Source organism: Venturia canescens, chromosome 4, assembly GCF_019457755.1.
Source record: "Venturia canescens isolate UGA chromosome 4, ASM1945775v1, whole genome shotgun sequence".
Taxonomy (NCBI): Eukaryota; Metazoa; Arthropoda; class Insecta; order Hymenoptera; family Ichneumonidae; genus Venturia; species Venturia canescens.
In genome coordinates this window covers 10,377,286-10,392,906 of record NC_057424.1, presented here as the reverse complement: position 1 = coordinate 10,392,906, position 15,621 = coordinate 10,377,286, and the positions used below count along the sequence as shown (strand labels likewise).

General features: G+C 39.6%; 1 protein-coding gene across 1 annotated transcript in view; it reads right to left on the bottom strand.

Moving 5' to 3' along the window:
• The window catches only part of LOC122410193 (uncharacterized), a 59,597-nt gene that overhangs the window by 43,349 nt on the left and 627 nt on the right, over nt 1–15,621 (bottom strand). The gene's annotated exons all lie outside the window — the stretch shown is intronic.

Here is a 15,621-nt window from a genome sequence, read left to right as displayed (position 1 = left end):
TCTAAGGAAAACGGAAAACGGGGGTTACTCAACCAAGAATCTGGGATTATCTGCGTCGCAGAGAGAGATTAAAAGATTTTCATCGTGTTACAGAAACGTCAACTTCAGTGACTTGCATCTTAATTGGCATTTTGAAAATAATTTCTGGGTTAAACAAGGAGTTTAATTCTTACATGCCAACTTATAAACAGTTGAAAATTCGTGTCAAGGTGGAGAAATTTCGGCATGATTTTTCGAAAAGTGTCAATGCGAGGCATGCAAAGCGTCCGGTCAATCGAAAGATCGCTCATCACGTCGACGTCGACTCATCGTCACTTGAGAACCGTGAACGATGATGTTCATCGTGGGAGCTTCCGATCTCACGGAAATTTAATATGCTCAAGAAAAAATGTACAAAAATGCATTAGAAAAAACGCTTCCGAGAGCCAAACACATCTGAAATTTCATAAGCTAAAAAATGGTGTTGCTTTAGCCCGGGAATCGGATGATCAAACATCGACTGATGAAAATGCAACAAATCAGATAGAGAAGCGAGCGCGCGGAAAATTTTGTTTCAAGCTTGGATGTCCCCAGGGGATTCCGCAAATAAATATCCCACAGATTGTCATTTCCACCCTGACTTTTAGGAATGTGTGAGGGTGCTACACGTCTGCCTCTCGTATGTCACGGCGTTAGACGAGACGGAGGAGAGCTTTATGTCCTCCCTTGAATGAAGCCAGAGAGTCTACGTATTTCTTGGATACTCGTTTGATTCAAGGCTAAATCGTAAAATGTGGGTCACGCGTGTGCTCATGATGGATTACTATAATTCGATACACTCTCCACCTTGTCGAAGTTTGTCCTACTTATTCCAGACAATACTACGGATTATCAGTTCAAAGGAAAAGGAGACTGCAGCTCAGCCATCCGGGCAACCGCAGTCCCCTGATTTGCAGCTTTGAACAGAGTTGCAAAATCTGCCTTTAAAAACTGAAAATAAATGTCATAGATTACTAGGAATTGTACAAAACTGCCTGAAAAAATGTCTCTGGGAAAATTGATCCAAAGGATGCTGGGGCATGAGATTTTAATGAATTTTGCCACAATACTTTGCGGTGCAGGAATTTCGTGACTCCGAAACCGGAATATTCGTTCAAAAAATAATTCGTGTTGTTTTTCGTGTTGTTTTTTCCCTGTTTAGTAAAGATTTTGTAAATAATAACTCACCGAAATCTCCGATACTTTTTTCCGTTTCACAACGAATCTATACATTCGTGGTTTTTCTTATTCCCGACTACAAATATGGGAGCACGCGCGGATCGAGCCGTCATGTATATGCGAACTCTATTGAAGAGGATTTTGATTTTTCCTACGCTTTTTATTCAATAGAGCAAACGAGATTCGGTGCACGATCCTCGAGATGGAAAAACGTACTGGGGAAGGGTGGGATGGAATTGAGACGACGATTCCCATATCTGCCGAGAGGAACATTAGGGCAAAAATAACATTTTCTGGTACAATACACATTGCGATATACTCAATACATGCGCATCGATTCCGATAAATCTCAATCTTTGAACCATCTCATTTTTATTTATTACTGACATCAGCCGTATGGTGATCCTAGCATTACGAGTAGCACGTGAAATAATCTGGACAGCCGGATAAACTTAACGAAATTCACGCGAATCTAATGGAATTCGAAAATTCCAACTTTAAGAGTTTGAAATTTCTCGAAATTTTTATAGGATCTACCGTCCAGTTGTCAAGAAAACAATTAACGAAAATCACATTTTTTGAAGGGTTATACATAGGCTATTAAGGCAGGCTCCCTGTGCGACGATTTGGATTTAATGAAACAGGATCCTCCCAACTTCAGAGAGCCAGAAACGAGAAATCACTTGGGAATGGAAAAAGAAAAACACTTATTGAGATTACGAGTAATAACGACATAAACGGTGGAAGGTTTGACAACACCATGAGCCATAGCTGGTTTAAAATATGGATATGCATACGCATATAAATAAAAAATGGCTGTGGTCACATTTAATTTGACGATTTTACTACGAAAGTATTTTAACCGCTATCATAATACTAAAAATTGGCAAATCTCAACAAATAAGTTACACATAATTATAATAATTGCGAGAATAAATTTTAATTGTTTTTTGATCACGCAAGATTTATTCAACTTTATCACACAAGAAATATTAAATTTGGCATTTCGAAATATCGAGTCGCAGTTCTCATATTCGATTCAATGAATGAAAATCCCTGTCGAGATAAAAATGCTGGGATAAGATCCTCGAATGAAAAAGGTTGAGGCATAAAAATTCGGTAAAACTATTGAGATCTTGACCTTCTTGCAGGCTTCCCTATTCACGTTACATTTTATGTTGAGAAAACATCCAAAGGTTTTTGGATGGCTTTCCCTGCTCCATCTATCGAAGCGCCGTTATCGTTGGGTGCGTACGATAATAAAAGTCGCTCGTTGTTTTCCTTACGAGGATTGCCCTCTGACATCGTAAACCTCATTCTTCTCGACGTCATCACAGCGAGATAAGTCAGAAGGACGTTGATTTAGAAATTTATTCGACAAATAATTTCATCCGGAACAGAAAAAAACGCATCCGCGGAGTCACAATAAATAAGATGCAATTTCGCTCGATGCCTTCACGTGAAATTTCGTTTAAAGCCCACATCGTCACTGTGGCTAATGACGGATTGTGGAGAAATATTTCCAAGTACCATCCCCGACCGTCTTTCACCGACTGCGGAATCAAGCGATTCATCTTTTCTTTGATCGTCGACCATTAATGTTGTGCTAATTTACACGAAGGTGGTTTCTTCGACACGAGAAATTTGTTCGAGGATTGTTTTACGTGGTTAGTGCGAGTGTATGCACGAAACTATGCAATGAAATTCCTTTGGCTCGGATCCTCAGAGCTCGGTATGCATATTTTTCGAGTTATATCCACGTCAAAGAATGCGTGGGATTTTCTCAGCGTTAGTTGTACCACTTTGTACGAATCGTACGCAAGCACACGAGCGTTAAACTACACAAGTATGTGGGCAGTTATTCATACTAAACACAAATCTGGAGAAATTGCGATCAGCTTGAAGCGCGATCCAGGAAACATTGTAATCCGTGAGGTCGTGGGTGTATTTGAGATAACGTGAGAAGTCCAGCTTGGTCTTCCCATCGCGGGCATGCCATGATTTATGAAATTCTGCCAAACTTTTTTCGGTACGTCCGGTATTCCTCGATTCAGGAACTTGAAAAATCTTCAAAATTTTCATCGTCACATGGAAATTCGATTTAATAACCCAAGTAGATAAATGAAAATTTCGAGAATTCTCGTGCTTACAAAGCCTCACTGACAATGAGTTTTACCATTTCGGGCATTACGAGACGGCGCAAAAGCCCGCTTCCAGCGCAATATAACTATTCAAACGAAATTATCTCTGAACAAACTGAAAAACTGTTGGAGCCATGAGTATGGAGTTGCCAAAGGGATTGTGCATGAAAAATAATTGTGCAAGAGTATGAATGTTGAAGAATCCGATAATAACGAGATTTTAGAGGAAACAGAATAATTTCAGGGTCGTGATTCAGGGATGTGAACTTCACTAAAGATGCAGGCCACGTGCAACCTCAAGGCAAAGGAACGAGGAACCCTGAGAATAAGGGATGACAATGAATAGTTCATTCGAACTTCACAATCCTACTGTGTATGAAAGGGATTTACAAGAGGGGGAGCTTGTGCATACAATTGCACAAGCAAGACGATGTTGCAAATCCTGTCAAAGGTGAGAAGGGAAAATATAATTTTTTAGTAAGATATTGATCGGAAATCGAGTCTTCGCAACGATGGAACGGACTTTAAGAGCGAAACAGAGAGCGAAGCATTGAATCGATGGGTCCACGGTTTTCCACGACACGAAAATAGCAGCCCAAGGAAATACTGTCGCTGCTAAGTTATTGCGGCAATAAATTCGCATGATTCATTCGATCCAACGTTTTTACAAGTCCATGAGAACCGCCCGGAATTTTCTCCACCGCTACACAACTGTATCGACAATTTCAATGAAAGCGTTGAAGAGGCAAAAACGAAGTTGTGAAACAAGACAATTTCCGTTTGCCAGCCAAAACGACACGAAAATGAAAGGGAACAAAAGGTAAAGAGGTTGAATAAAACAGCTGTACGCGAGGAAAAGGTACCCCGGGCTACGAGTCGAGAACTTTTCACACAAAAAGAACTCTCGTCAACTAACTTCGTAACTACCTTTCAGCTTCTTTTTCCCTTATTTCATTTAGCTCTTTTTCTTTTCCGTTTTAACCAGAGCAATGTTAACGGAAGGCCATTTGATACTACGCAGTTTGTAAATCATTAATGTACCGCGATCCAAACGCTTCTGTCAAACGTCATCACCGTAATCGCCAATCATCACTGAATTACTTTCATTATGAAATTTCATGAACAATTTTTCGAATATTTTTATCACTTAAAAGTTCACGTTGAACTAAAACTATTAAAAAAAATAATAATTAAAAAAAAATTACCGATGCTTACATGAGAAAGTAATATTGTCAAATCTCGCTGCGTCACATTCGTTTTGATTAGTTAAATATCAAAATTTTTCGTTTTTCCAATATCTGACACAAACGCACGTAATGATATTATTTAAAGGCTCATTTTCGTTGGGTTGTGAAAAAAATATCACGTTTCCTGAACCGTTTTATTTCCTGTCAGTAGATGGTGGATGAATCCCGAGATATTACATGCTCGCCCGATGTTGTGAACTTTTTATTTTCTCCCACTGTTACTTTTTCTAAGTTCACTTTTCCCTCCCCGTCCAGAGTGGATGATATACGAAAACTCGTGTTATTACGAAGCTTTGGTAAAGCCAGTATTAGGGTGTGGAAGGAAACTTGGACGTGTCCGATGATGAATTACGTGAAATTTTCTTCAATATAATAATAAAGTATGCGGTTATCGAGATTCCCATGAGCTGTTATCTCGAAACCCTGCATTGACGGTACGCGCGAGGAATGAAAAAACTTGAATGAGGGCAAATCTCGAATTCTACCGCAAAAGAAATTCTACTGGGAAATCGAAACTGGATTGGGCACATTTTAATAACGTCGTCGAATGCCACAAACTGCAGTTTGTGGAATCATTTTTGAACGAAGAATCTTGATTTTTATTCTAAAACTTTGAGAAATCCTTAAATTAACTATTTTTAAGAGGCTCTCGCGAATAAAGAAAAAATATCGAGAAAAATGAAGGTAAAAAGTTGCATTTTTCCACAATTGTATCGACAACGAACTTTCGTTGTTTTTCGAACTTGAAAATTCTGCTATTCAACTCCGTTCATCCCCAGTCGCATCTTGAACTCGCCAAAACAAAAAAGTGTAAATCGCTCCTCGAGGAAAAGATAAACAAAATTGAATTTTCCTCGTTTTTTCCGAAAGAGTTGGCCTGCATGTTCAACCACTTGTTCACGAAAGCACATTTTGCGAAGCATCCCCTAAATTCGCTCTTCTCATGAGACATGCAATATGCGTCGAGGGAGCAGACTCGAAACTGCGAAGAGCACGCGGGGCGTACCACGATGTTGAGAAAGTTACGCGAAAACCGAAGTTTTTCACTTCAAACAACACGTTTGCACTAAACTTTTTACGAATTTTCAAATTCGATTCTTTCGGTTTGACTATTTTTATCTTCTGATCGCATTTCGAGTTTAACATGCTCTAAAATGGAGACTTTTTTGAAAACGCTTTACAAACAAACAAATCCACACGAGCTCTAAGAATTCCTGTTGATTTTTCATTTCGAAAATGTTTCTTCCCAAAACCCCTCATCAAATGTTGACTGAATATTGTGCGAAAAGTTTTTCAATTTTTAAGAATCCTCAAAATAGTCATTTTCAGTTGGAATGGTACAGAAACTTATAACGAAATCTGCCAAATAGAGAAAATAATTAATCGTTCAACATTCCGCCGCTTCAAATTCATTTTTTAACAGGAAAAAAAGTCGATTGAAAACTCTTTGCTTTAAGGAAGTTGAGGCTGTACAGTCACTTTTTTTACTCAAAAGTCATGACCTGTACCTTTCAAAAGTTAGGCCAGTTTACAATTTGACAATGTTGCATACACTTTAAAGAAGAGTTGGGGAAAAGAAGACGAAAAACTGGTGAAAGCTCAGTCGAAAATACGGACGGTGACGATCCTAGCCTCAAAAACTGCACGGGAAACAGATTATTATTAATATAATCTCAGCAAATCTCCTAATAAATCTGAAAAAAATTGACGTTATTCGGCAAGCCTTGCTCATGTTGCCCAAAAAATTTCATATTTTTAGCATCACTTTTAAGGGAGATATCACTGAATGTGTCTTGACTTCCATAAGGTTACATGTTATTTGGCCCAAATTGTTATTGATTTTTCTCAGCAACGACGCTCCTAAACTGTCTGAAAATTTAACTGATTTTTTTTGACACTTCACTTTATAAGATGCAATCGGTTCAAAAGCGATGACATCATTTTCATTCCAATGCCTCAACTTCCTTAACGCAAATGAGCGATTGTATCCGAACCCATTTCTTGAGTGAATTCAAAAAAGTGGAAAAAACCTTCTTAGAACCTATTCGTTGAAGCATTTAGTTAACCAACGACCGTAATATTTAGGGCTAAATTTCTAATAAAGACGATAATTAAAACCGATCGATCGTCTATGCTGGTTCGTCCTGAGACGATGATCCACGTTTTCAGGGGTGGCAAAATAAACGAAATACTCATCCATCGACTACTAAAATATTCATCGAGTAGAATATGATGTACGCAGCCATCACAGTCCCACACACTTATCTACAGACTTGATATTCAATGGTTTAAAAAAATGAATAAAACATGCATATGATGAAATAAAGCGTTTATGTAAAACGATAAACGTCAAAGCATTTTGATGACGCAGTAAAATAGTAATCAGTATTCAGGCTTCGAATAACGGTTGTCACATGATCGTGGGACGTTATTTGTGAAATTATTTGCGATGAAAGACCTTCAATCAATAAGACTGAGCTTCGTCGGAGCAGTACCTTTTGAGGTCATGAATAATATAGTTAGAAGAGAGTCTGTTGTCAGTTCGAATTGAATATCGCCTCGCTGCTCACACAATATTCAACAATGGAAGGCGCTGAAATAATTCGAACAAAACTTGACGTCCATATGTGGTTTCCCCAGACACAAATGAGCTCTCAAAGCGACGGCACGCATTCGTTCGTTGACCGTGTGCGTTTACCTGGTCTGTACTGTGTGCGACAGTGTAAAGTGTGAATTATGGTAATTGATCGTATCGTCGGATTCGCTAGGAAGTGATCAATTCGAGAACACTTTTCAGAGCTCGGTCACGATACTTAAAAACCGACGCTGGTCACTCGAGAACCTGTTTTAATAGGAATCAAAAACTCTGATTGGCCCTGCGTACGTCAAGTTGCTTTCATTCGCTAGGCCAAAAAGTTCTTGACAGTGGAAATCGTTGAAACGTGGACGCGGAATTCAACGAGCTCGCTCCGGCAATCTGCCATGCAGGTCAATTAAAAAATACCAAAAAGCTCCGGCGAATTGCAGATAATCAAAGTCCGATAAAGTCTTTCACGGAACATTAAACATTTTGAAAACCCATTGGAACTACATTGAAGCAAATAAACACGCCGACGTTTATCAAGTTGATCACTGTGCTGAAACTCGAGTCCGGGTCCGGACGAAATTTCAAATTTCGAGCCCTTAACGTCGAAGAATCTCCCAAGCAATGGGAGAATGCGTCAAAAATTATCGATTTTCGCTGGATAAACAAAAACATACATTTTGTCATGAAAATATGATCTGCGGACAAGTGTTTGTAGGTTAACATATAAATAGACTCGATATTTTGTGGTTTGAGAGTAACCAGACCCGCGACGCTTGAATTGTGGCAGGCAGAGTGTTCGGACCGATGATTGGGCCAAATTTCTCCGTCAAAACGAGGCCGTTAGTGTTGGTGAACGTGTGCAGAATGCGGGAGATTTCGTATTTTCAAAAAACAATGGAATGAATCCAATAATAACAAACGACAATGGTTTATAACGATGCACCAAAATCTCTTGTGCCGGGCTCGAGTTTTGCGAGACAAAAGGGTTAACAGGGAATTGCGCAAGTAGCACGTAACGCCCGGACGCAGGATGAAAACAGAATTAACAATTTATTTCGAGACTCCCATGAAGCGCTGGTCCGTTGCATTGATAACGAACGCAACCAAAATTGGGTCACTCGAAAACGGTTGCCGTGTGTAAACACAATCGTTCAGAATCCACACAAAAACAAGATTTCTCAGTGCGTCGATAAAGGGCCCGGGACCGACGAATTTTCAATAATGTTTCATCCCGTGCCACGAAGAACTTCAATGCAGCATATCCAGTGCTTCGAGAATTCGAGACAGTTTTGTTCCCATGACAACGTAGCTGATCCCAGACTCGCGACATTCGCGAATCTAACCAATGAATTTGATAATTTGTCCACCAAAGTTAATAAGCTACCCCACGATTGTTCCGATGCGAAGCACCAAAACAAAGTGTACGCTGATGCTAATCAATGTGATATTCGCAGGCTGCGAGACACTTAATTGCACAGAGCTCGGATGAGAACAATTAGTAATTTGTTGAATGGCGTGTAATAGGGGCGAAGGTGATGAGTGCACGACGAACATACGGGGATCACAGAGTATAATGATTTGCTATAATATGTCAACGTAGGTGAGATAATATGACAAAGACGGGGTTGGAATGCGGAGCCGCGGGGGAGATAATAATACTGCAAGAACATGGAGCAAACCGCAGGAGACGAATGACAATTCGTGCGGCATCAATTCGCTTGCTGTGATCGATTCACGTGCTGGCTCGAGATGAGCCTCTTCGCCATGGACTATAATAACCTCACGGGGTGCGCGCCCATAGTATCCGTGTCCCTATGAATATCGCATGCATCCAACAGTCTCTGCGGATGTGTAGACCGAGCTTGATTCAGTTGATTGGACGCATTTGTAAACGCGAACCGTCGCTATAGGGCACAAGCCAAACGCCACGTTTCTACCGATTGTACGTGACGCAGAAAATCCCACCTGGGTTTCAACCCTTTCTTCGCAATAAGCCCCGGGAGTCGCGGGGGGGAGCTTGTGCGGCGAGCAGAAAATTTGCTGGTGCGGTGAGGCAAAGTTTTCTTGTGGAAAATATAATGGTGCTGTTGCGCAACGAATTCTTGGGATTCTTTTATGCCATTTTGATCGACCGTTTAAATGGGACGACTTTTGAGATTTCTTCGCGTTTGGGTCTCCACCTTGAATTTATTTGGTGTTCGAGTATATACAATAAGAAAAGTTTGTGGAGGATCAGCAAATGAGCAGGCGATCGCAATAAGCTTCTTGACTCGGTATCGAGCTGCGAAATAAGGATTTGTTACGAAAAATCGAAAATGAAATGGAAATGTGTGGGTACGATGAATGACACGAGACGTAAATACGCGAGTGCGAACAGTCACATTTGCGCGTCAAATTAATCTTCGTTCGAGGCGGTGAACAGCACGAAGATGCAGCGCGCATTTACTCTACGTAGCCATACAATTTCTAGAATAGAGAACACCGGATGAAGTTTCGCTCGAGGCAACTCCGCAGGTCACTAAATTCAACGTACAAGTCACGTGCAAAATAGAAAATGCGAGAGAAAGAGCAAGGAGCAAATGAGGGAGATGAAGAGAAACACCACGTGGGCTCGGCGGGTGATGAAAACCCTCCGCGTATACGAATGCGGGAGACCGAATAAAAATAGTCCGGAAATTAAGCGCTATGAATGGACTCTACTTTGAATTTACATCTCATTTTTCGCTCGTTCTATTTCAACGGGGCTGACATTTCTTCTGACTTCGTTTGCTTCAGCGCAATATTCTCAGTCTGATGAATTTATATTGATTCCGACAGAGACACTGGCTTTGGCCATTTTCACTTCGTCATTCCTACGAGCTTCAAAATAAAATCATTCACCGCATTGCTGCAGCACTTTTTTGTCTCTATTATGCAAACATTTTTAACGAATCTATAAAAAGAGAATTGTAGCTGATTGCTTACGTGCGAAGAATTTTTCCGCACAATCTGTAGTTTCGAAGGCTTCAAACGAATTGAAAAAAACCGTACAGAATTCCCGGGTCTGGATAGCCTCAAAACCGTCTGAAAATATCATCGAAAGTGATTTCATAAGAATTTGCTTATCTAATCTATTAATGAGAACGAAAAAAACCGATTCCTGAATCCTCGTACTTTTTGCTACAAAATTAGACACCATTCGTACCGGAATTTTCACACCTCCGCCTCCATTTCGTCTAATATTTACGTTACAACGTGTGCAGCACATTTTATCTGAAGAATATTTTGATAAAAGATTGAACTGGCATACGCGGTGCAGCTGTGAAATGACAAATTCGAAATTCGAAGTAATTAAAGCGTCACTTTGTCATCAAGAAATTGGAGTTTCTATGGAGCCACAAATGGAGTCACACATGAAATTTGAATAAAAATGATCAGTGTCTCGCATGAACTTGGTCAGCGATCATTCGTCGAAAATGAAAGCAACTGTACGTCGTTACGAACTTAGTTCACGTAACGTTTCATTGATATTTGTGGGTAATTATTCAATCGCCATGTTTATAAATTAGTAACTTTTTTATTATATTTCATGGCACAATCTCCGTCTCATTTTCTATTGCGAGTAACGTTCGAGCCGTTTAAGTTTATGATTTTTCGACATTATTTTCCTTTTTTACCTGCGCCCTCTATCTCTCTTCGTTTTCTTGCAGCATTCAAATGAATCCCCAGCACAGTTCCGCGGCACATGAAAGGCGAATAAACGTTGAAAGTTTTTCTCGTCCTGGATTTATCTTCGACGTTAATTCCACGACATACTTTATCATTTTATCATCAGCATCCATGGAATTTAATGAGCAGAATTTTCTTTTATGAATTCACGTTATTTGTTTTGCAAAACTCTTGCAAAAAATCGATAAAATCTGTTTTTATTTCATAATGCAATGCATTTCTCATGTCAGAGATGCTGTAATTATTGTCTTCATAATTTTTCAATCGATCTCAAAATCCCGAAACTTTGGATTTTAGTCAACAAAATTGAGATAGCTCGGGGCTTGGTGAACGAATTGAATTATAAGAAGGGCGAATGATAAAGAAAACAAACAAAAAAGTCCCTTTATAGGCCTCTACTTGACCCGTTCCTTCGTCCGAGGGGTTTAATAAATGAAAAAGTATGTAAACCATCATATTCGGCATGTCAAAGGAGGCAGTAATGACTCATCGTCGAGTAATAAAAATAAAGCTCGCGCAAAGCTTCTTGTGTACTGTAAAACAATAATTTCGAGCTTAATTCTTCAAACCGCTCGAAGAGAGGGCCAAGTTGGAAAAAACCGAGAAAGTAGAAGACGATTTTCATATTTTTCGAACTCCACATTCCACCTTCGTTGATATTCTATTCAAAATAAAACAGTGTTGGGACGAATGCATGTTGAACGGAATGAGAAAAAAAGTCGTAATAAAGCGATCAAAAGGTAAATACAAATCTGCAATGCTTACAGTATTTGTCGCTTTCTTTAAATATTTTCTAACTGCGCAAATAATTCGTAGAAATAAAATTCAAATATTTTCATTCTCGCATTATTTTTTCATTTTTTTGTCCAACTTATTAAGAATTTTTCAAAAAACTAACTTTTTAAATTTTGTGGCATTAAAATAATCGATGATTCTAATTATGTCTGAACTTTGAATGAGTTTTTGCAGCTGCCAAAGTGAACGTGTAAAAGAGGAAGATGCTCAAGCACATTGAGTACACAAAAATGAAGATTTTCTCTGCTACGAGGACATTGGTTATAAAAAGTGTGAGTTTCTTTCCTTAATTACCAGCGAGCAGGAGAGTGCCGGTGGCAAATGAATATTTAACGGGGGGACATTAATGTTTATATTCTCTCGGGCCAACGGTCGAGAGAGACACGTACAACGTGGCATTGAGATTCGGCATAAAACGGAGATTCGGTCATTTGAATGCTCTTCCAAAAATATATAGCTATTTAAGGAGGAAAGATAAAGAAGGAGCTTTTATGTGGAAACATGAGAAGCGCGGAACTAATATCTACGGTTGATGGAAATGAAGGGACGCCGTCAGGCCGGGCGCTTCAATCCTGAACTTTCATTTCGGTGGTGGGTTTCGAGATATTAACATTGCTAACCAATCCCCTCCAACCCCTTTTCCTCTCTCTCTCTCTCTCTCTCATCCCTGCTCTTTCCCTCAATCTTTCTATACACAAATGATTAATTAAAAGAAGTTATAAACAGCATACTGCGACCGCAGTCTCGAGCAGCGAACGAGCCCTTCCAGCAGGAGATTCGATATGAGAGCCAACGAGTCAGACTCAGAAAATACTCGAAGCCAGCCAGCCTCGAAATTTCTAGAGCTCATCAAGGGCTCCAAACCTTCCAAATTTCCGCAAGATCTACCGCGTCCCGAGGCAGTGATAGGGACAAATATATTTCATAACTTCATTAAATCTCGTAATTCATGAAAACGAAATTGAATTTTTGATGAAATAGACACGTTTTCGATCGAGCCACAGATCAAATTTTATCTCGTTCTCTACATTTCAATTACTGCACCTTACTCGTCCTTACGAGTGCTCGTTATTTCGTTCGAATTTACGATTTCGATTGTTGTACTTGTATGTATAGACTCGCATTTTTTCCCAGCCTCGTTTCTTCTCGAGTAGAGGAAAGAAAGAAAAAAAAACGAGACAGCGGTCATAAAAACGCTCGTTAATGTACTTCTTGAGAGTCCGCATGAAAATAAAATTTGCGTTTTAGAATAAAAATGATTCCATCGATCGAAAAGAGTCTCAATGGATGAGCGCCATGAAACGCTATTTATTCCATATCACTCATAATGTTATCCTCTCTCTCTCTCTCTCTGAAAGAGGTATATCGTATTGGTATTTATACCGCGTTCTATTTTTACCTGACACGACTAGTCCGACTGACAGCCCACAGTATATTGGTAATAAAGATCCGTATTACACGCTTGCTGTACTTGGTCTATTGATATATTCAAAGTTCTTGTACACAGTGCCACAAAATTAACGTTTTTACGATAAATAAATAAATTATGACGAAGAGGAGATAAAGTTTCGTTTGTTTTGCAAATAATGTTGTTTCATGTTTACGAAACTTCACATTTTGGCTGTTTGCAGTAACGGAAATTTGAGGCTGTTCCTCGTTTCTGTTGCTGTAGCGATAATTTTTCACTTTGCATATACCTTTTTCGTTGAAAAAGGGAAAAAAACAATTTCGTAAATTCTCTAACTTTACTTGCAGACAGATCTTGATCGAAGTTTTGAAAAGCTTTCATCTACTTTTCTTGACTTTGTAAAAGCGAAGCTTCTTTAACGATTCAAAGCATCTTGAAAAGTTTAAGAGTTCGACGACTTTTTTCCCCAATTCCCCAAAAGCCCAGCAACTTTTTTCCTATTTTCTTTACCGCAATGTTCAGACGTCATAGTCATTCATATTTTTGTCCATTTTATAAAAATCGGATCGATACTTCGCGTTAAAAAATATCATTGCAGTAGGGGGGAGAAAAAATGTTGGCTATTGAAAACAAATGCAAGAAAAGTGGGAGAAATTGAGTTCAATAGGACGGCGAATAACTTGGAAAGCCATAAAAAAAAAAACTGGGAATTGTTGACTGAAAATTCTGTTTAGTCGTTGAATCTAGAAATCGAGGCATCGATTATGGAACAGCGGAGCGGAGAGAATGACATTTCAAATTAATAGTAAACTTGGAACGACGTTTCAAAATGCTCTTCGCCCCTCCGTCGTATTTTCGTTTTCCCTTACATCCTAATGCGATTTATACATCAAGATTTCTCCGGGAGGATCTTTGTTGAAATTGCCCGTGTGCACGAAAGCGATCAATCCGAGATCGACGTTCGCTTACAGCGGGGGAAACCGAGCGAACGCGATATCGCGCGTCTTCGACTGTGCTTCCTTAATTCTCGTACTCTATTCACGAGCTTCGAACAGCTTTTCCCCAAACCCTGCAAAATCCCGTAATGCACTTCCAGAATGTTCAACACTCATTTTTGTATATCTTCATCTAGATATTTTTAAGCTCGAGCAGGAATCACGAATTTTCGTTTAACAAAGTTACTGACGATTCACGAGAGAATTGGCAAATTCGAAAATTCAACTGAAAAAAGGTGGCAGAAGAGACTTGTAAAAAATCATTTTTCCTTCTCCATGAGACCACTTTCCATTCGGAAATAAGAAAAATCTCCAAGTGTAATGAAATTACTCACAATTTTTCACCTTTTATCAAAATGAATTAACGAAAAGCGAAGAGAAATTGAAGCACGACAGGGGTCGTTTGTTAAAACAGATTTTAGTAGTTCAATCTCGAGCAGTGCCCGACTTAAAAACAAAATCACAGGGGCTGAGAGAAGGGGATTTGAAAATAAACGATTCTCTTGGGGATAAAGTCTGATTCAAAATTTAGGGTGAACCGTGAATCGTCGGAACACGAGTGTGCTTTTCGTTTATTTATCTTTCATTTTTGCAGCCCTGCGCCGACATCGTTGTGCAAGCTTACAATCAAGAAAATTTAATTGTTTTTTTTTTCTTTTTTTATTGAAATTTTGCGTACATAGAACGTGTCGTAGTCGTGGAAAAAAAGATTCAACGGAATAGTATGAATTTGGACGATTTATGCTCGGTATTTTTGCTCTTTCCATTACATAACGACTCGTTTTTTTATTTATCGGTGCCAATAAATGTTTTAAAAGAACCGGTTAAAAACGATAAAGAGCCGGTATCCGCTGGTGAAAAGGTCGTTTAATAAATGGGATGTGAACGGTAAAAAAAGCGGTGGTCCGATGAGCGCTCCGCGATGTGAAACGCGGCGAGGGAATTGAGAACAAGAAAACAATTTTTCGTCGCTTCCGATGTCGTAACCTTCGTTATACGAGAAATTACGTTGGAAATAGGAGTCCGCGCGCGCGCGCGCGCACGCGATAACACGTAACAATGCTTTTCCATTTTGCGATTCAAACACTTTTTATCGTAGCTTTAAGCGAGAATTATTATCATTAAGTTGAATGTGAAAACGCGAAGAGCGATAACTCGAAAAATTGGATGAGATCGAGGGAAGAGAACCGCCGAGATGAGAGTGGACGACGGAGCAATCTGAACGAGAACCGGGAAGCGAATAAAGGACACGGATTTTAAGGTGAATGAGAGGAAAAGCGAAGTAGCTGCGAAGGCAGTGAAAGAGCTCGTACACCGGCCAGCGTTTCGGGAAATAAATGAGCCAGAATTGACAACGAACTCGCACTACATTGAGCGCCACATTTTTTAGGAAAGGCAATTTCAACCGGTGACTTTTTCCACGTAAGCAGCAACGGTTCCCGTAGATTTTCCGTCGCACGAGGGTGCAAATTTATCGCGATGACAGTTATGAGAAAAAAATACGACTTTCCTGCAAATAGCTCGATCCAGCCGCGCGACAGTA